The following is a 21,178-nucleotide window of genomic DNA, read 5'->3' as shown; positions in this document are numbered from 1 at the left end:
CCATTGGATGCAGTGATCACAATATAGTGGCTATGTCCAGGAAAGCCAAAGTTCCAAAAGCTGGGTCTAAAATAGTGTATAAGAGATCATACAAAAGTTTTTGCTGTGACCCTTAAGTGAATGATGTTAAAAATATTTGTTGGTCTGATGTGATTAATAAGGAGAATCCAGATGCTGCATTTGATGAATTTCTGAAATTGCTTCTTCCAAATATTGATAAACATGCACCTGTTAAGAAACTGACTGTTAGAACTGTTAAGGCTCCATGCATAGATGAGGAATTGAAAAACTGTATGGTTGACAGAGATGGGGCAAAATGAGTGGCTAATAAGAGTGACTGCACGTTTGACTGGTTGACTTATTGCATATTGAGAAATTATGTGACTAAACTCAACAAAAAGAAGAAGAAACTGTATTATGAAGCCAAGATCAATGATATAAAGAATGATGGGAAAAAACTTTGGAGTACTTTAAATGAAATTATGGGCAGAAAGACATATTCAACTACATCTTTCATCGAATCAGATGGCTTTGTTCATCACAAAACCATTTGATGTTGCCAATAATTTTAATGATTACTTCATTGGCAAAGTGGGCAAACTTAGGCAGGAAGTGCCAACAACGAACAGTGAGCCATTGTACTCATGCATAAAAAACAAATAATGAAAGAAAAGCATTGCAAGTTTGAATTTTTTAAAGTAATGTGGGAGAGGTGGAGAAATTATTGTTATTGATCAATAATGACAAACCTCCTGGCACTGACAACTTAGATGGAAAGCTACTGAGGATGGTAGCTGAATCTATAGCCACTCCTATCTGTCATATCTTTAATCTGAGCCTAGAGGAAAGTCTTTGTCCTCAGGCCTGGCGTGAAGCCAAAGTCATTCCGCTACCCAAGAGAGGTAAAGTGGCCTTTACTTGTAATTGTTCTAACAGCAGACCTATCAGCTTGCTGCCAGCTCTTAGCAAATTGTTGGAAACAATTGTGTTTGACCAAATACAATGCTATTTCTCTGTAAACAAATTAACAACATACTTTTAGCATGCTTATAGAGAAGGGTACTCAACATGTGCTGCAACGATACAAATGACTGATGATTGGTTGAAAGAAATTGATAATAAGGAGATTGTGGGAGTTGCACTGTTAGATTTCAGTGCAGCCTTTGATATTATTGACCATAACCCGTTATTGAGAACACTTATGTGTTATGGCTTTTCAACCTCTGCCATATTGTGGATTCAGAGCTATCCATCTAATAGAACTCAGACGGTTTCTTTAATAGAAGCTTCTCTAATGTCAAACGTGTAAAGTGTGGTCTACCACAGGCCAGCTCTCTAGGTCCTCTACTCTTTTCTATTTTTACCAATGACCTGCCACTGGCATTAAACAAAGCATGTGTGTCCATGTATGCTGATGATTCAACAATATACGCATCAGCAGCCACAGCTAATGAAGTCACTGAAACCCTTAACAGAGAGTTATAGTATGTTTTGGAATGGGTGGCCAGTAATAAACTGGCCTGAACATCTCTAAAACTAAGAGCAGTGTATTTGGTACAAATCATTCCCTAAGTTCTAGACCTCAGCTGAATCTGGTAATGAATGGTGTGGCTGTTGAACAAGTTGAGGAGACTAAATTACTTGGTGTTACCTTAGATTGTAAACTGTCATGGTCAAAACATATAGATTTGATGGTTGTAAAGATGGGGAGAGGTCTGTCCGTAATAAAGACATGCTCTGCTTTTTTGACACCACACTCCAGAAAGCAAGTCCTGCAGGCTCTAGTTTTGTCTTATATTGATTACTGTCCAGTCGTGTGGTTGAGGGATGCAAGGAAAGATAAGCTGCAGCTGGCCCAGAACAGAGCGACATATCTTGCTCTTCATTGTAATCAGAGGGCTAATATAAATACCATGCATTCCAGTCTCTCTTGGCTAAGAGTTGAGGAGAGACTGACTGCATCACTTCTTCTTTTTATAAAAAACAACGTGTTGAAAATCCCAAATTGTTTACATAGTCAACTTACACACAGCTCTGACACACACACTTACCCCACCAGACATGCCACCAGGGGTCTTTTCACAGTCCCCAAATCCAGAACAAATTCAAGAAAGCGTACAGTATTATATAGAGCCATTATTGCATGGAACTCCATCCAATCTCATATTGCTCAAATGAACAGCAAACCTGGTTTTAAAAAACTGATAAAGCAACACCTCATGGCACAACGCCTCTCCCTTTTGACCTAGATAGTTTGTGTGTATGTATTGATATGTAGGCTACATGTGCCTTTTAAAAATGTATGTAGTTCTGTCCTTGAGCTGTTCTTGTCTATTAATGTTCTGTACAATGTCATGTTTCATGTTTTGTGTGGACCCCAGGAAGAGTAGCTGCTGGGGACAAATACTTTTTCATGGCACTATACATGTTTCACATTGCAATACATGTTCATATAAAGTAATTGCCTTTCACAATGCAATGCTCACATTACTTTTGATATGATTCTCTTCTCATTTGATAAAATAAATGTTTCTATTACTTAATCTGACTGCTCTTAATTGATAATCACTAAACCTATAGATTTTAAACTGCTATGTCTACTACAGATGTTGAACTAGATCATGAACATGTATTACTGTGAGGTTAAAACATATAAAGTATGATATATACAGTGGCTTGCGAAAGTATTCACCCCCCTTGGAATTTTTCCTATTTTGTTGCCTTACAACCTGGAATTAAAATGGATTTTTGGAGGGTTTGTGTCATTTGATTTACACAACATGCCTACCACTTTGAAGATGCAAAATATTTTATATTGTGAAACAAACAAGAAATAAGACAAAAAAACTGAAAACTTGAGCGTGCATACCTCATTCCATCAGTAGAGGATGCCTGGTTGTTCTTTAAAAGTGCTTTCCTCTCCATCTTAAATAAGCATGCCCCATTCAAAAAATTCAGAACTAAGAACAGATATAGCCCCTGGTTCACCCCAGACTTGACTGCCCTTGACCAGCACAAAAACATCCTGTGGTGTACTGCATTAGCATCGAACAGCCCCCGCGATATGCAACTTTTCAGGGATGTCAGGAACCAATATACACAATCAGTTAGGAAAGCAAAGGCTAGCTTTTTCAAACAGAAATTTGCATCCTGTAGCACTAACTCCAAAAAGTTTTGGGACACTGTAAAGTCCATGGAGAATAAGAGCACCTCCTCCCAGCTGCCCACTGCACTGAGGCTTGGAAACACTGTCACCACCGATAAATCTACGATAATCAAGAATTTCAATAAGCATTTTGCTACGGCTGGCCATGCTTTCCACCTGGCTACCCCTACCCCGGCCACCAGCTCTGCCCCCCCCCCGCTGCAACTTGCCCATGCCCCCCCGCTTCTTCTTCACCCAAATTCAGATAGCTGATGTTCTGAAAGAGCTGCAAAATCTGGACCCCTACATATCAGCTGGGCTAGACAATCTGGACCCTTTCTTTCTAAAATTAGCCGCCGAAATTGTAGCAACCCCTATTACTAGCCTGTTCAACCTCTCTTTCGTATCGTCTGAGATACCCAGAGATTGGAAAGCTGCCGTGGTCATCCCCCTCTTCAAAGGGGGTGACACTCTAGATCCAAACTGTTACAGACCTATATCCATCCTGCCCTGCCTTTCGAAAGTATTTGAAAGCCAAGTTAACAAACAGATCACCGTCCATTTCGAATCCCATCGTACCTTCTCCACTATGCAATCTGGTTTCCGAGCTGGTCATGGGTGCACCTCAGCAATGATAAAGGTCCTAAACGATATTATATCCGCGATCGATAAAAGACAGTACTGTGCAGCCGTCTTCATCGACCTGGCCAAGGCTTTCGACTCTGTCAATCACCGCATTCTTATTGGCAGACTAAATAGCCTTGGTTTCTCAAATGACTGCCTCGCCTGGTTCATCAACTACTTCTCAGATAGAGTTCAATGTGTCAAATCGGAGGGCCTGTTGTCTGGACATGGCAGTCTATGGGGGAGCCACAGGGTTCAATTCTCGGGCCGACTCTATTCTCTGTGTATATCAATGATGTCGCTCTTGCTGCTGGTGACTCTCAGACCCACCTCTACGCAGACGACACCATTTTGTATACATCTGGCCCTTCATTGGACACTGTGTTAACAAACCTCCAAAACGAGTTTCAATGCCATACAACACTCCTTCCGTAGCCTCCAACTGCTCTTAAACACTAGTAAAACTAAATGCATGCTCTTCAATCGAACGCTGCTTGCACCTGCCTGCCCGACTAGAATCACTACTCTCGGCAGGTCTGACTTAGAATATGTGGACAACTACAAATACCTAGGTGTGTCTGGTTAAACTGTAAACTCTCCTTCCAGACTCACATTAAGCATCTCCAATCCAAAGTTAAATCTAGAATCGGCTTCCTATTTCGCAACAAAGCCTCCTTCACTCATGCTGCCAAACATGCCCTCGTAAAACTGACTATCCTACCGATCCTTGACTTCGGCGATGTCATTTACAAAATAGCCTCCAACACTCTACTCAGCAAATTGGATGTAGTCTATCACAGTGCCATCCGTTTTGTCACCAAAGCCCCATATACTACCCACCATTGTGACCTGTACGCTCTCGTTGGCTGGCCCTCACTACATATTCGTCGCCAAACCCACTGGCTCCAGGTCATCTATACATCACTGCTAGGCAAATCCCCGCCTTAGCTCATTGGTCATCATAGCAACACCCACCCGTAGTATGCGCTCCAGCAGGTATATCTCACTGGTCATCCCCAAAGCCAACACCTCCTTTGGCCACCATTCCTTCCAGTTCTCTGCTGCTAATGACTGGAACGAGCTGCAAAAATCTCTGAAGCTGGAGACTCTTATCTCCCTCACTAACTTTAAGCATCAGTTGTCAGAGCAGCTTACCGATCACTGCACCTGTACACAGCCCATCTGTAATTAACCCACCCAACTACCTCATCCCCATATTGTTATTTATTTTGCTCATTTGCACCCCAGTATCTCTATTTGCACATCTTCTTCTGCACATCTATCACTCTAGTGTTAATACTAAATTGTAATTATTTTGCACTATGGCCTATTTATTGCCTTACCTCCATAACTTACTACATTTGCACACACTGTATATAGATGTTCTATTGTGTTATTGACTGTATGTTTTGTTTTTTCCCATGTGTAACTCTGTTGTCGTTGTTGTTGTTATCGCACTGCTTTGCTTTATCTTGGCCAGGTCGCAGTTGTAAATGAGAACTTTAATTAAAAAACTTAAAACATATATAGGGGAGGTAATCAGGAAGGTGATGGAGTCCAGGTGAGTCCGATGAGGCACTGGTGCGCGTAACGATGGTGGCAGGTGTGTGTAATAAAGAGCAGCCTGGTGACCTAGAGGCCAGAGGGGGAGTATACGTGACATATACTGAGATCATGTGACAGATCATGTGACACTTAAATAAAGTCATGTGACACTTATTAATAATAATAATAATAATAATCTAATAATTGGGCTCTGTTATTCTGTAATTCTGGAGACTTTCTGTGGGGAAGCGATAAGAGGGTACTGGATTTGGACTTCTGCCAAGATAAGAGATAGCAATACATATTTCCCTGCAGTGATGAACTTGTGCCTGTCAAGTAACTTCAGGAGAAATGGACTGTTGCCTGTGAATGGGGATCTTCAAAGACACTCACGCACGATCATACAAGCAAGCTCACATCCACGCAGTACATAGACACACACAATAGAATTACACGTGCACATTCAAACGCACACACACATACACACAAGCTCAAGGTCACAGCTGACAACACTCACACAGGCTAATGCCCGTACACCCACACAGTACATATACAAACACATAGAATTACACGTGCATATTTACACGCACGTACAAATACACACAATGGTTATATGTGGACAAGAGAATGGCATCTCAGGGGAAACTATATAAGGGACTTCCGGAAGGCCAAGTACACACACACATTCAGACACACACAAACATATCACAATAGACGCACACAGAAAAATATACTTTCACAATACTGAAGGATTAATGAACAAGTGATTGAGCGATTAAATACATGAATGACCGGAAGTGATATGTAGCAAAAAGTTTGAATGGGTATAAAAAGGGGGAGAGAATTAGAGTTGGGAGTTCTTTTTGTTCTTTGATTGGTTTTGGAGATTAAGGAGCTGTTAAGAACATTAAAAACACCAGCTTTTTCCATGACAGACTGACCAGGTGAATCCAGGTGAACGCTATGATCCCTTATTGATGTCACTTGTTAAATCCACTTCAAATCAGTGTAGACGAAGGGGAGGAGACAGGTCCAATTGAGACATGGATTGTCTATCTGTGCCATTCAGAGGGTGAATGGGAAAGACAAAATATTTAAGTGCCTTTGAACAGGGTATGGTAGTAGGTGCCAGGCGCACCGGTTTGAGTGTGTCAAGAACTGCAACGCTGCTGGGTTTTTCACGCTCAACAGTTTCCTGTGTGTATCAAGAATGGTCCACCACTCAAAGGACATCCAGCCAACTCGACACAACCGAGGGAAGCATAGGAGTCAACATGGTCCATCATCCCTGTGGAACGCTTTCGACACCTTGTAGAGTCCTTCCCCCTACGAATTGAGGCTGTTCTGAGGGGAAAGGGGAGGGGTGCAACTCAATATTAGGAAGGTGTTCCTAATGTTTGGTGTACTCAGTGTATATCTACTATATTCAATAATAGAAGTGTGATTAGAGTTTTTAGCCTTTTATTTTTTTTAATCCTTTTTTCTTTTTAAGATAATATTTAGAAGGAATCATTATGATCTCTTCATTGATAATATTTTAAAGAAATATTTTACGTTTTCCTTTTATTCTGCATACCATTTCACCTCAAGGGGGGAAAGAACAATACTGTTTTGTATTTTTAGAAGATAACTTTTTTTCTTGTTATTAAAATATTGTGCTTCTCATATAATTGTACTAGACAAAAATGGTATATTGCTAGTCCTATAGGGATGTCAGTTAGGGGCGCTAAAAGTACAGTATCTTACATATACTGTGTCTACAGTTATGCTTGTGTGATTTTTGTGATAAAACCTGGAGTATTTCATGCCTGTCTGGAATCTTGAATAAAACTCACCCTTCATCATCAGTGCATGATGTTTACTTAAGGTTCTTAATTAGGTTAATGGATTGAAGATTTTAGCATATGGTTGGTTAACTGAAGAAGGATCTGAGTTTCTGGAATAAAGGAACCTAGACTCAGCTTGTTGTACTATAATATTAGCAGGAGTCGGAAAATGATTTAATCTGAGGTTTAGCCAGCCAAGAGAGATTATCCTTTTAGCGTTTACTGTGGAAGCTCTTGACTAACACAGAAAGTTGGAAAAATAGTCAGGGAGCATAGGCGCTAGGCTAACCGCTAAACTGTAAATCCTTATCGCTTGGGCTTAGATAACATCCTCTATTTGTGTCTAGCCTAATTAATACGATTTATCAACCTTTTCAGGCCCCTTTGAATTGAGACAAGGAATAATTGACTGTTCCTGGGATAGGTCGATTTGATTGAGTATTAGTTAAGGTGTTCTAGGTGGAACCCATTGCCTTACAAAAAAAGGGTCCAAAAAGGTTTCTTCAGATGAAAACGGTTCTTGGTAGAACCGTATCCCTCCACAGAGACACCTTTTTGAACCCTTTTTTCTAAGAGGAACTCAGTTATAGCAAGATAATTATAGTTGAACTCATTCACTGCTTTTGAGTTTCAGCAAGACGCCTAAGCAATATGTCAGTCAGAGTCCCAGTGCTACAAACTTAAAAGTTAATGTTCTTGGTTCCCACTGATGGTTTAGTGTCAATTGTTGCAACCCTAGCTAGGTAAGCATATAGTCCACATGTTGCTTTGCATTATGATGAAGTCCATCATGTTCCCATAGTGGTAGTCATGTGCTCTAGCTTACCTTTAATCCTTATAGGTAGAAACAGTCTGGAGGCTCGACAATCTCCTCAGGCCCCGGACGCCTGGCTGACCCTGGTCCACCTGAGAAACAAGAGGAGAAGAGGTGGAGGAGGAAGAGGTGGAGGAGGAAGAGGTGGAGGAGGAAGAGGAAGAGGTGGAGGAGGACAGTAACATACATGATGGGATAAAGAGAAAGACATCATTATAAAACAAACACTCAGACCGGCCTCTGCCTGGGGCCTCCAAATCACTAAGTCTGCCCCAACACACACGCACACACACTTTGCATACTTTATTGAATCCACCAATCACATTACATCACAAAGAACTCAACAACTTGAAGGGTCGTTGACACAAGGACACTCACGGGAACAAAAAGCACCTTCTCCTCCGCACAGCAAGGCTGCCCATAACTGCTGAAGCAGAGCAGTACCTAGCCAGCTGCCTTGCTCTGGACTTAGGCAGGCCTGCAATCTGGAGGCCATGTACAGTAAGCCTATGTACGTGGCCAAGACTGCTAAATATCAGTGCCACCAACCTGCATCTGTATTCTAGGCTGACTAGGCGTGACATGAGGGGCTGGTATTTGAGGAGCTTCTCTGAGCATGTTCAACAGGTGAGTCAGTCTGGTAGCAGTGTAAATCCACTCGACATTCGGGACACCCAAACCCCCCTCTCTCTGGCTCAGGAAGATAACGTCACGTGTGGTGTGTGTGTTTAAGTATAGTGTAGCGGTTTCAGGGGTTGTGTGGTGGATGGACGGTATGTGCCTGCAAGGTTTCTTTGTTTTCTGGCTGCCAGGACCACGGACAGCAATGTGAAGTATTCCCCAGAGGCAGGACCATGGACAGCTCAGGACTGCAGCAGAACAGCCACACCTATCTCCAGTTGTAATCAGAGCCAGACTGCAGACAGGTGAAACCAATCAGGGCCTCTACTTAACCGCACTCTGGGTTTTCTTTCTTTCTTTGTCTTTTCTTTGATCCCGGCAGATGAAGGAGTAGGAGGTTATTGGGGAGACAGAACGTACGGTGGAGAAGGAGGATTTAACGGAAGAAAGGAACATATGATTTCAACACGGATTCAACCCCCAAAGTCTGTTTTGAGTTTGTATTATCAGGAACGCTGCCGAAACCAGATCGTAATAAACCGGTTGAACCCTTCACTTGGACTGGTGGTGTGTGTTTGTATGTGTAAACCCTGCCGTACAAAGATCTTGGCGCCGAAACCGCCACATTGGTGGAGAATCCAGGCAAGGCAGTGAGGATACACATACAGCCACACCAAAAAAAATTTTGGGGGGGTTGTTTAAGGACAGACAACCATGGAAGATCTGTTGAAGCAATTAGTCACTTCCAATAACAAGCAACAAGAAGCCAAATCGGCAGCAACAGGAAACCAATCACTTGTTATTGGAGGAACAAAGGATGTGCCAACTGCAGATGAATATGGACATGCAAAAGTTAACTGCTGAAATCATTGCGGTGAAAATGCCTCAACAGACCGCTGGTCTACCCATCGTCGCCACTCGGTATCTGCAGAAAATGACGCCGGATGATGACGGAGGCTTTCCTCAAGACATTTGAGCGCACGGCAGAACGAGAGGCATGGCCACAGATAAAATGGGCAGGAATACTGGCGTGATCTGGAAGCAACGGAAGCCAATGACACACTGAAGAACGGAATATTAGCACGGTTGGGAGTCACTGTCTCTTTGTGGGCACAACGTTTCCACACTTGTACATATCAACCCGAGAAGGCACCCAGGTCACATATTTTTGACCTGGTCCACCTAGCAAAAATAGTTATAGAGCCCGCAACCCTCAGTACTGGGGACATCGTGGAAAGAATAGTAATTGACCACTACATCCGGGCCTTACCTTACGAGTTAAAAGAAGGTTGTCAGCCTGGGCAGTCCCACAACAGTGGACGGAGTGGTGGACCTTGTTGAGAGATTTCGAGCAACTGAAGAACTGTTTAAACCCAGTCGGCTGGACAGAACCACCCAGGAAAAGAGAGGCCTCAAAGAGGAGGAAGAAAGACATCTCAACTGCAGACTACCCGGGTTTGGAAAGGAAGAATCCAAAGAGCGGATGGGAAACGTGGGCGCCAGGATCAGGTTTTCCAACCTGAAGCAAAGACAAGGAATAGAGTGGTGGATACCGACACCCGGGAGTGCTACCATTGTGGCGAAATAGGACATATTGCATGGAACTGTCCCAAGAAGGAGGAACCCATGCAGGTCGACATTTCCAATCTACACCACTGCCATGTCATTTCTGCCCATGTCCAAGCCCACCGCCACCCATCGCACCTCAGTCGGGTACAGGTCCAAGGGAAATCATTTTATGCTCTTCTAGACTCAGGGAGCATGCTCCATCCATGGACATCACTTGTGTACACGGGGACACCAAAACTTACCCAACCGCAGATGTAGACATTAACACCACCAGAGGGCAGTTCAGAGGTAACCTAGGGTTGATTGAGAACCTACCATATCCCGTGCTACTGGGTCACGACTGTCCATATTTTCAAGAATTGTGGAAAGGACTACAGGACAAAAGGAGTTGCCTGGGCAAGTAATAGGGCATGCCAGGAACCATTTACATCTTCCAGTGACAAGAAAACCGCTATCAAAGAACTCCCTGACCTATGAAAGGAAAATAAAATTAACAAGTTGGTACTTACCTGGCCGACTCCCGTAGCCGACACTCGAGCCCTCCTGGGAGAAGAAGGGGAAGGAAACGACGAAGAGGCAGGAATGGGCCAGAAATGGTGGAAGAGGAGAAACAGGAAGTGCAGGGCGAGGGGCCTGGGATTCTTATGCCAATGATATTTTTCCTCCTGCGTTAACACAGTATAGGGGAAGGTTTGGTACGGCTCAGCTGGAAGACCCCACACTACAGAACGCCAGACAGAATGTCAAGGTAATAGATTGTGTCTTTGTAAATCTTGCTCATGTACTCACCTTTCCCCATTTTTCCATGAGACACAATGTCTTATACCAGGTCACGAAGTCCAATGACGTCACAGTGGAGCAGCTGTTAGTTCCAACCCCGTTTTGGCGGACATTTACGGAGAGAAAAAACATAAGAACGGGTGTTACAACGCTTCTTCTGGCCGGGGGTATATGTGGATGTGGTAAGGTATTGTCAGGGGTGTCCTGAGAACTTCACCCCTTCCTGATTTACGAAATTCCTTAATCCCGTTGCCAGTGATAGACACGCCATTCTATATAATTGCTATGGATTTAATTGGACCTTTACCACGGTCAGCAAAAGGTTTTCAACATATCATGGTCGTAGTGGATTATGCCACCAGGTATCCCGAGGCTATTCCCCTGTGTAGTGGCAACCCCAAGCGTATCACCAGAGAGCTGCTACAGATGTTTTCCAAGGTAGGTTTACCCCGAGAGATCCTGACGGACCAAGGTACGGTGTTCATGTCCAAGTTGATGAAAGATTTACGTAAATTGCATCCAACATGACATCATCACGCCTCCGGGGATAAGGGTCCATCAAAAACCTTACCGGGTGCCAACGGCGAAGAGAGCGGCAATAAAACAAGAATTGGGGAAGATGTTGGAGCTGGATGTCATTGAGGAGTCACACAGTACGTGGTCCAGCCCGATAGTTCTGGTGTCGAAAACAGATGGTACAGTACAATTCTGTAATGACTTCCGTAAATTGAATGCCATTTCGGAATTTGATGCTTCTCCCCATGCCGAGAATAGATGAGATGATTGAAAGACTGGGAAATGCCCGGTTCATCAGTACACTTGACCTAACCAAGGGGTATTGGCAAGTTCCTCTGACTCCTGCAGCTCGTGAAAAGACGGCCTTCTCCAATTCAGACGGTCTGTTCCAATATGTGTGAGTGCCCTTTGGACTTCATGGAGCCCCCGCCACGTTTTAAAGGCTGATGGACTGCATTCTGCGCCCACATCAATCCTATGGTGTAGCCTACCTGGACGATGTGATAATCCACAGCCACACATGGGAGGAGCACCTAATCCGATTAACAGCAGTCCTCGACGCCCGTCGGCAAGCAGGGCTAACGGCCAACCCAAAAAATTGCACACTGGAGGTAAGTGAAGCATAGTATCTGGGCTATAACCGGTTATTACAGACATTTCATCCAGGATTATGCAATCATTTCAGGACCCCTGTGTGACCTGACCCGGAAGGCCAAACCTGCCATGGTACAGTGGAACCCTGAGGCCGAAGAGGCATTTCAGAAACTGAAAACGGCCTTAAATCACTGATTTCGCAAAACCTCTGATTGTACAGAGAGATGCATCGGACACTGGAATTGGAGCTGTACTCTCGCAGGAAGTACAGGGATATAACACAAACAAAAGGTCGAGGTGTAAACCCCTAAATAATACATGGGACGAGACCCATTATAACAAGTGCACAATACTCTGTATGTAAACTGTAATACAATGTACTCACGAGACCAACGGACATGGGAGAATAATCGACAAGGACAATGGGGAACAGAGGGCACATATATACACACATACTAATCAGGGGAAATGGGAACCAGGTGTGCGTAATGAGACAAGACAGTCTGGCGTTGGTGGTAATGAACCAGGTCAGTGATGCCTAGAAGGCCGGTGACGTAGACCTCCGGAGCTGGTGAACGGAATGAGCAGCAGTACCGGGGGGGGGGAATCCATGACAGTACGTGCTGAACCAGCAGCGGGACGACACCGGCCTCGGGGACGACCACAGGTACGTTACCTCATTAACCCTCCTCAGGACCTTAAATGGCCCCACAAACCGCAGGCTCAGCTTCGGCAGGGCAAGCGGAGGGGCAGGTTCTGGGTGGAGAGCCAGACCTGGTCGCCTGGAGAGAAAACAGGCGCCTCACTGCGGTGGAGGTTGGCCTGTTCCTTGTGCCGACGCACGGCCCACTGGAGATGAGTGTGCGCAGCGTTCCAGATCTCCTCAGCGCGCCGAAACCACTCGTCCACCGCAGGGGCCTCGGTCAGGCTCAGATGCCAAGGTGCCAGGGTCGGATGATACCCCAACACGCCCTGGAAAGGATTGAGGTTAGTGGAGGAGTGGTGTAGGGAATTCTGCGCGTACTCAGCACGAGGTAGAAGATCCGCCCACTTCCCCGGCCGGTCCTGACAGTAACACCTCAGGAACCTGCCCACTTCCTGATTGACCCTCTCCACCTGCCCATTAGCTTGAGGACGGTACCCAGAGGTGAGACTGACCGTGACCCCCAGGCGTTCCATGTGCGTGACGTGAACTGAGGACCACAGTCTGACACAATGTCCTCCGGGATCCCGTAGTGCTGGAAGGCGTGCATAACAATAACCTTCGCGGTTTGAATGGCCGACAGGAGCCCACGCAGAGGAAGGAGGCGACAAGCTTTAAAAACCGGTCCACAACAACGAGAACGGTGGTGTTCCCCTGGGAGGGGGGGTCAGTGACAAAGTCCACCAAGAGGTGAGACCAGGGTCATTGTGGACCCGGCAGGGGAAGGAGCTCTCCAAAAGGGAGGTGTCTGGGTGTCTTAGACTGAGCACAGATGGAGCAGGAAGAGATGTAAACCCGGACATCCCTAGCCAAGGTGGGCCACCAGTACTTCTCAGTCAGGCAGGTGATGGTACAGCCTATCCCCGGATGACCCGACACAGGCGCCGTGTGAACCCAGGAAAGGAGGCGGTCCCGTACACCCGTGGGCACATTGGCGCGGTTCTCCGAGCACTGTGCAGGTGCGGGTTCCGTACGCAGGTCCTGCCGTATGTTGGGGTCGACGTCCCCACCACTAGCGTGGTGATACGGAACGGAGGGATGATGGGGGTCTCCTCTCCCTGCCTGTCTTCTGCGTCATAAAGGTGAGACAGGGCGTCCGCCTTCACGTTCCTCGAGCATGGCCTATAGGAAAGCGTGAGTTGGAACCTGGAGAAGAATAGAGCCCACCTGGCCTGTCTCAGGTTTAGCCTCTTCGCTGCCCTGATGTACTCCAGGTTGCGGTGGTCTGTCCACACCAGGAAAGGGTGTTTGGACCCCTCCAGCCAGTGCCTCCATGTCTTCAGAGCCTTCTTGACCACCAAGAGTTCCCAGTCCCCTACGTCGTAGTTCCTCTGGGCGGCGTTCAGCTGCTTGTAGTAGAAGGCGCAGGGCCGCAGTTTTGGAGGGGTTCCGGTGCGCAGGGACAGCACTGCCCCGAATCCTACTTTGGAGGCATCCACCTTGACAATGAAGAGGAGTGAGGGGTCGGGATGTGCCAGCAGGGGAGCAGTGGTGAAGCATGCCTTCAGCGTCTCGAACGTTCTCTCCACCTCCGCCGTCCAACGAAGCCGCTGGGGACCTCCTCTCAGCAGGGAGTTAAGAGGCACAACCACTGTGCTGAAGCCCCGGATGAACCTCCGGAAATAGTTGACGAACCCCAGGAATCGCTGAACTGCTTTCACGGAGTTGGGGATGGGCCATGACCTGACTGCGCTGATGCATTGCTCCTCCATCTCCACTCCCTCCGTGGATATGAGGTAGTCCAAGAAGGACACGGACCGCTGGAAAAACAAATAATTTTCTTGTTTAACATAGAGATTATGCTCCAACAGTCTTCCCTGCACAGACCTCCAGCAACGAGACATGCTGGACTAGGTCAGCAGAATAGACCAAAATGTTGTCTAGATAAACCACTACACCCCGTCCCAGCAAGTCCCGAAACACTTCGTTAAATAAAGGCCTGGAAGACTGAAGGAGCATTAGACAGGCCAAAGGGCATTACGAGATACTCGTAATGCCCCGTGGACGTGGAAAAGGCCGTTTTCCATTCGTCACCTGTGCAAATGCGGATCAGATTGTAGGCGCTCCTCAAGTCCAGTTTCATGAAGTACTGCGCACTGTGCATTTGTTTGATGATGGTTGGGATGAAGGGTAAAGGACAGCTGAACATAAGTGACTCTGTTCAGTGTTCAATAATCAATGCAGGGGCGCAGTCCCCCATCTTTCTTCTTAACAAAAAATGAAGCTTGAGGAGGCTGGTGACGTAGAGGGGTGGATAAAACCCTGCTGGAGGCTCTCCTGTACGTAGGTCTCCATGGCCTCGGTTTCCATGAAGGAGAGGGGATAGACGTGTCCTCTCGGGAGAACTGCGTCAGACAGCAGGTCAATGGCACAGTCCCAGGGGCGATGAGGAGGCAGGTGTGTAGCCACTGGTTGCGTTGACAGAAAAGGAGAGGAGATCTTGCATCCTCCCTGGGTTGGAGCAGGGGAATTCCCTGGCTTGTCACCTCCTCGCCTATTAGTGGATATAGGGCAGGTCGGGGAGAAATGACCCCTTTCTCCACCATAGGAGCAGACGCCCAGATTCCTCCTTCTCCTACGCTCTGCCTCGGGCAACCGTGCAGAGCCCACCTCCATCGGCTCTGGCCACGGAGCAGGTGTAGCCATGGGCTCAGGATTCCACGCAGGTCTTTGTCATGACCGCAGGAGGTTGTCCAACTGGATCGCCATGCTGATGAGCTGGTCGAGTGACAGGTTGTAATCACGGCAGGCTAACTCCATCTGTACCTCCTCCTGCAGTCCGCTGCGGAAAACGGTGACCAGACCCGACTCATTCCATCTGACGGAGGCCGCGATGGTCTGGAACTCCAGGGCGAACTCGGAGGCGGTCCTAGATCCCTGCCGTAGTCTGAGTAGACGGTCACCCCCCTCTCGGCCCTCCACAGGATGATCAAACACTGAGCGGAAGAGGAGGGTGAAGCGCTCGTAGGACTCTACCTCGGGTCCGCCAGTCTCCCAGACCGCGGCACCCCAGTCCAGGTCCCGTCCGGTCAGCGCTGAGATGACTGTGGCAACCCTGTCTCTCCCGGAGACAGCCTCAGCGTAGCGAGCAAGGTACAGGTCGCATTGCAGAAGGAAACCCTTGCATCTTGCTGGCGTGCTGTCAAAGCGCTCCAGGAGGGACAGGGGTATTCCGTGGACCGGCTCAGATGGGATGGGGGCAGGTAGTGGTGGTGTGGGGGCTGGTGCCGGAACCGGTTCTGGAGACTGGAGGGACTGCACTTTCCCCTCCAACCGCAGGATGGTTGCCAGCATGCTGTCCATGGCGCTGCCAAGTCTGGAGAGACAGTCCTCGTGATGCTGGACTGTCTCTACGATGGTCGCCAGCTCAGCCTTTCCCACTGTCTCCATTTTTATGGGTCGATTATTCTGTCACGTTGTATACTGATAGAAGACAGGCGCAGGAATGCTTAATAGGGTTTTTTATTACTCTACCCAACATTCATGGAAAACAACGGGGACGAAGCCCAAAACAAACACGTATATAGAGTTGAAGTCGAAGTTTACATACACCTTAGCCAAATACAATACTCAGTTTTTCAGAATTCCTGACATTTAATCCTAGTAAAAATTCCCTGTCTTATGTCAGTTAGGATCACCACTTTATTTTAAGAATGTGAAATGTCAGAATAATAGTAAAGAGAATGATTTATTTCAGCTTTTATTTCTTTCATCACATTCCCAGTGGGTCAGAAGTTTACATACACTCAATTAGTATTTGGTAGCATTGCCTTTAAATTGTTTAACTTGGGTCAAACGTTTCGGGTAGCCTTCCACAAGCTTCCCACAATAAGTTGGGTGAATTTTGGCCCATTCCTGCTGACAGAGCTGGTGTAACTGAGTCAGATTTATAGGCCTCCTTGCTCGCATACACTTTTTCAGTTCTGCCCACAAATGTTCTATAGGATTGAGGTCAGGGCTTTGTGATGGCCACTCCAATACCTTGACTTTGTTGTCCTTAAGCCATTTTGCCACAACTTTGGAAGTATGCTTGGGGTCATTGTCAATTTGGAAGACCCATTTGCGACCAAGCTTTAACTTCCTGACTGATGTTGGAAAAATGACTTGTGTCATGCATAAAGTAGATGTCCTAACCGACGTGCCAAAACTATAGTTTGTTAACAAGACATTTGTGGAGTGGTTGAAAAATGAGTTTTAACGACTCCAACCTAAATGTATGTAAACTTTCGACTTCAACTGTACATAACACAGGGATATAACCCAAACAAAAGAGCGAGGTGTAAACCTCTAAATAATACACGGGACCCGTAATAACAAGTGCACAATACTTGGTATGTAAACTGTAATACAATGTACTCACGAGACCAACGGACATGGGACAATAATCGACAAGGACAATGGGGAACAGAGGGCACATATATACACATACTAATCAGGGAGAATGAGAACCAAATCAAATCAAATCGTTATTTGTCACATACACGTGTTTAGCAGATGTTATTGCGTGTGTAGCGAAATGTTTTTGCTTCTAGCTCCGACAGTGCAGTAATGTCCAACAAGTAATATCTAGCAATTTCGCAAACATATACCCAATACACACAAATCTAAGTAAGGAATGGAATTTAAGAATATATACATATATGGACAAGCAATGACAGAGCGGAATGGACTAAGATATAGTAGAATATTATAGAATAGTAGTGTAAGATATGTTAACATTATTAAAGTGTTCCATTTCTTAAAGTGGCCAGTGATTTCAATAGGCAGCAGGAGCCTCTAATGTGCTAGTGATGGCTATTTAACAGTCTGATGGCCTTGAAACTGCAGACAGGTGAAACCAATCAGGTGTGCGTAATGAGACAAGACAGTCCGGGGTTGGTGGTAATGAACCAGGTCAGTGACGCCTAGAAGGCTGGTGACGTAGACCTGAAACTGCAGACAGGTGAAACCAATCAGGGCCTCTACTTAACCGCGCCCTGGGTTTTCTTTCTTTGACCCCGGCAGGTGAAGGAGTAGGAGGTTATTGGGGAGACAGAACGTACGGTGGAGAAGGAGGATTAACGGAAGAAAGGAACGTATGATTTCAACATGGATTGAACCCCCAAAGACCAAGATTGGAGGAACGTCCATTGGTGACGAAGTGTTTACTCTGTCTGTTTTGAGTTTAGTATATCAGGAACGCTGCTGAAACCTAATAGTAACAAACCGGTTGAACCTTACACTTGGACTGATGGTGTGTGTTTGTATGTGTAAACCCTGCCTTACAAAGATCTTGGAGCCGAAACCGCCACAATAGCGACTTTCTCACCACTTGAACAGTTGTGTTATTCATTTACCTCAGAACATTCTGTGGGATATGCACATTGGTGTTGAATCTTTGCTAGGGCCACCTCTCTTACAGCCTCTAGCTTCATGACCACAGGCAGAGGGGAAATGTCCAGGATAGCTGTATGTTTCGTGATGAGAGTACACTCTGATTGGTTAATTCTTTAATGTAAATGTTGGGGGCTTATCAGTTCTAGACTTGTACCAGCATGTGCCGCCTCTGCGTCTTTCATAGAGCACTGCACATTTTGTGTCTTTCACTTCCAGCCCAGACCAATTGAAATATCATCTGTGCGAGTCTTTGATAACATGCTCCTCTCTGGAGGAGATCTGGACATCATTAGCCTACCCCTGTACTGGGTTCGGGGACTGCAAATGGGCTGGGACATACTGGCATAGCCAGCCACTGGTTGATGGCTAGGATGAAGTTAACAGCACTCCATGGGCAGCCTGTTTTTATGCCAACCCTGAGTGGGATTGGTTGTCAGGTGCTTCCCACAGATAACTTGGTGAAAAGAGCCTTTGTACAATCTGGGCCCTGTGGCCCCTGCTTCTCCAGCCTCCCTGGTGCCCCCTGGAGAGGAAAATACTTTACACATCTAATGTGTCTGTTACAGGTGTAGTGGTCCTCAAGAACACATTAGCCTATTAAGCTAAAGGCTTGAGCTATGGGAGCTAACATGAGTATTCAGGTCTGCAAAACATGGATATGTATGAGCTGAAAGCATGTGCTGAATCGCTGCTACTGCATGGAGCACAATATTACCCTTTGGTCATTCCATCATGTAATACTATCAATAAGTCTGCAGCTTCAGCTCTGTATTTTCAGAAAAGTGTGCAGACATCACTTTCTTATTAAGTTTCTTATCAAACTTATATACCCAATACATTACACTCTTAGAAAAAAAGGTAATATCTAGAACCTTAAAGGGTTCTTCGGCTGTCCCCATAGGAGAACCCTTTGAATAACCTTTTTTGGTTCCAGGTAAAACCCTTTTGGGTTCCATGTAGAACCCTCTGTAGAAAGGGTTCTACATGGAACCAAAAATGGTTCTACCTTGAACCAAAAAGGGTTATCCTATAGGGACAGCTGAAGAACCCTTTTGGAACCTTTTTTTCTAAGAGTGTAGGCTACTGTTTATGATTGAGCACTAGCTCACGGTGGTCACTGTATATTCACTACAATGTCAGACTCATGTCTGTCTGTGTCTGAGGTTCTTTGGGCTTCAGTGTCATGGTGGCACAGTGGTGGACTGTGGGGTCCAGTGGAGTGAGGTGAGAGTTGAAAGGTCGTAGCTGGTCTCCCTTGGCGGGAGACAGCTGCACACTGAGCAGTGTACCATCACACAGGCCCAGCGTCTCTCCCTGAAAAACACATATCACACACACAGACCAATGAGATGCTGACAGACATGAAAATTGACCAATGATGCACTGAACAGATTAGTTAGTCAGAGAGACTTTACTGTGTGAACTAGTGGTGGGCACCAATATCAATAAGATATCGATATGAGCAAGGCATAATATCGGTTCAACCTTCCTTTTAACCCATGTAAAAAAGCATACATCACTATTCCTGCATGCACAAAACCCTCTCACAGCCCTACCCATAGGCTATCAACCTAGCCTACTGATGGGGCATCAATGGTAGATGGGCTTTCCATTGTATTTAAACTGGTTGGGTAGGTTTAAGGCTCCCAGAACATTCACACCTGGCCTAATGGGTAACAAGTTGTCTGGACTGTAAAGAAAAGTGAACATTTACACAGTTTCAATATTGTTGTTTTCAAACATTGCAACTGGGGTAAAAAGTGTTTCTGATATACAGTATTCCAATATGATAACAAATGGAATAATGTAACAAAATCAGCACCCATCACTACTTTGAACTGTGAAACTTTGCATGCACGCTTTATGACAGAAGACCCTAAAGATGCAATGGAATTTCTTTGATTGCTTTTAATATTTTCAGCCATAGTTTCAACGATAAAATTAAAGTTGTATGGGTCACACACAGTCGTGGTCATTACATCCGTCGTAGATCCCCATGAAAGTGTATGTGTGTGCATGTGAGTGTTCGTGTGTGAGAAAGGTATTTCACAGCCTGTGCTTTTCTATCAACTAACCCTATCTGTCTCCTCTCCATAGCTTGTGTTGGAAGTCAGTTGCACAAACATGGAGCAACATTTGCTTATGTTTCCTAAATATTTGGATATTTGTGGGATTTATTTTGTTGGACAGGATGGCTCCCACTACACATCTGCTGATAAAACTGGCCTATTTTCACTTTCCAAATGAGTTGAGTTTCAATCCCTATGTGAACTCTTAAACCAGACTTACATTTAACAGTTTGTTAATGCCTTAATTGTTTTATTATCATGAATGTGTAGCTGTAGTCCAAACAGTTAATGTAAGCATTGATGCAAGTGCTAAGGGCGTAGGGCAATTCCATTGGGATCCTAATGCTCTAGATCACTACAACCCTTGGACAGTACCATGTACCATGGGGTTTCACAATGTGCAATACTGAACACGGACACAGACAGACAAACCTACTGACACTACATAATCACTCTTAATGAAACAGGTGGAGTTAAGGTCAACACAAATTCCCCAGGTGATGGATTTAAGTTGATCCTAGCTTTAAACAACTACATTCCACCAGTGAAGCCAAACACATTTCCAGCAAATACAGCAATAATTCACAGAATACTATTCCTCCCTAGAAAGAGGCTCCTGCCAATGTTTACAGGTGAAGGTATGAAGGAGAGAGATGCATGGTCAACGAATAAACTCAGGTTAGTTTGGCGAGGGTAAGCTGATTCTAGATCTGTCTCTGTACGTACAGACGCAGTCTTTTTTGCTTGTGCGGATCATGGCACAGAATTATGGAGGGTTATAGGCCAATTCTAAAATGCAATGCTTGAATGCTAAATTGAAATGCTGGAATTATAAATGCAATGTTTATGCTAAATTAGAATGGCAAAATGATAAATGCAATTAAAATGCAAAAGTAGATGATACATTTAATTATACAGTTGATGTCGTAAGTTTATATTATACAGTTGGGTCATTAAAACTTCACAAATTTCTTGTTAAAAAACTACAGTTTTGGC

The sequence above is a fragment of the Coregonus lavaretus genome (genome assembly GCF_964263955.1).
Source record: "Coregonus lavaretus genome assembly, chromosome: 23".
Lineage (NCBI taxonomy): Eukaryota > Metazoa > Chordata > Actinopteri > Salmoniformes > Salmonidae > Coregonus > Coregonus lavaretus.
The sequence above is the reverse complement of the archived record's forward strand: the minus strand, read 5'-3'. Positions refer to the sequence as shown.